Source organism: Sparus aurata, chromosome 18 (assembly GCF_900880675.1).
Source record: "Sparus aurata chromosome 18, fSpaAur1.1, whole genome shotgun sequence".
NCBI classification, from domain to species: Eukaryota; Metazoa; Chordata; class Actinopteri; order Spariformes; family Sparidae; genus Sparus; species Sparus aurata.
The window spans coordinates 1,846,762-1,848,940 of NC_044204.1; positions in this window are offsets into that span (position 1 = coordinate 1,846,762).

Below are 2,179 nucleotides of genomic sequence, written 5' to 3' on the forward strand. Positions count from 1 at the left end.
CTGATTAAATGTAGTGTGTGTACTGAGGTTTTTATTATTCATATTAATTTAGTTCAAATTAATAAAAGAAAAAGTAACTTAATGTTTGAGGGTTTTTAATTATTTTCTGTGTAACAGGGACGATCATTCACCAAAAAGACAAAACACTGCAAATGAGTCTGTGTTACCCTGAAGCCAAGTTTTCATCTCGTTCGCCCCTGGCCAGATGTTAGAAAGTAAAACACTTCAGTGCACGTTCACTAACACTTTATATTTTGTTCCAATGAATACTGAGTGAGGACAAATGTAAACAAAACACAAGACGGGAATTGGAGGAATAATCACATTTGGTTTTAGAAAGCCACAGCTTGAAGAAAATATCAAGACAAAAACTAGACACAAGACTGAGCGGATCCGCCGCATCCAGGCGCCAATAAATACATTCTAAAACATTCATGCGGTTACAGCTGCAACAGTTTAGCTAGCATTAGCTAACAGCTATCCATAAGCTAACAAATATCTTAGTTTTAATCTATCTTTAAGCTAACAGTACATACGAAGAAAGACAAAAAAACACAAAAAAAACTGCACAAATTTCTGTGGCTGCCTCACTTCAGCCAATGAGAGTCCTTCTTTTTTACACTCAACAAATATATCAATGCAGAATCCATTTATTTTATTTTCACAAGTTGTAGTACAAGATCTGATAGTGTTCGTTAAAACACATTTCTGATCAGAATGTAAGAGAAGTATTTCCCTCAGCCCAGATTACAACCTGCTTCAGACAGTTACAACAACATAAAGAAAGAAAGTGGATCCAGGAAACGACGTGAGACACCTTTCAATCAGACAGGTAACACCTCCTGACACTCAACATGAACTCAGAGGTGAGCAGTGAACACCGTTTGTTCTTTTATTTTCTCCACAGCTGAATCTTAAACCTTTCTGACGGCTCAGCCTCTCAGAGAACGTTTATACAGCAGACCTTCAGCACAGACAGGTTTAAAGTAGTGCTGTCAAAGTTAACGCGTTAATAATTCGTTAACGCAACATCCTCTTAACGCCGTACATTTTTTTAACGCGCGATTAACGCTCGGTAGTAAAAAAAACAAAAAAAACACGCATTATATGATTTACGGCCGTCGGTGGCACCTGTACTCTTGATCCAGAGGGTGGCAGAAGAATAAGAGGGGAATCAGAAGAAGAGGAAACAGGGTTGGCGTTTGGGAAAAACACGGTGGACTGAAAAGCGAAAGTGAAAGGAAATGGAGAAAAGACTTATGAACGGCAAATTCACTATCAAAACACTGCCAGATGGTTCGGTGGATAGGACAAAAGTTATCTGCACGTACTGTCGACATGAAATGAGTTACCACTGAAGTACGTCGAGTCTCAGAAATCATTTGCAAGCCAAACACATGGCAGATGCAGAGAGCCCACCACCTGCCCCCACCCCTCCTTGCCAAAAGCTGACATCACCATGTTTTGATCCCATTTAGGGTGAGGGGATATTTTTTGATCCTTTTATTTTCCTGCATGATTTGAAGTGTTGAATAAACATTTTCATAAAGCAAGCATATTTGCCCTTTCTTATGTTGTTAAAGTATTCAGAACATGAAAAAAATACATTAAGGTACATTTAGAACAGAAAAAAATGTGCCAAAAAAATTGCGATTAATTTGCGATTAATCGTGAGTTAACTATGGACAAAATGCGATTAATCGCGATTAAAAAAATTAATAGTTTGACAGCCCTAGTTTAAAGTTGTTTAATGTTGTTGAGCAGAAACATAATGTCGGCTTTCAGGCTCCATTAGAGGCGACGGTGAGCAGCAGAAACAACCGTCCAATCAAACATCCATTGCTGCAGGACGAGTGGGAACCGACAGCAGTGCTCACACTCCTCCTCCCCCGAGACCCAGCTTATACTATCCAACGGTAGACAGAAGTCCTCCTCCTCCTCCTTGTTCTCCTCCACCTCCTCTTCTTCTTCTCTGATACACGTTATTACTCACACACCTGTGCCTAACATGTGGAAATTAATGTCTTTTCATTTGCCATTTGTTTCCTCCTAAATAAGGTGCAGGGTCCGGGGTAGGTTTGTCTGCTGGGAGCTTGACACCAGCTGGAGGTTTACAGACGGGACGATATGTGCCAACACACACCATCACACACACCATCACACACACACACACACACAC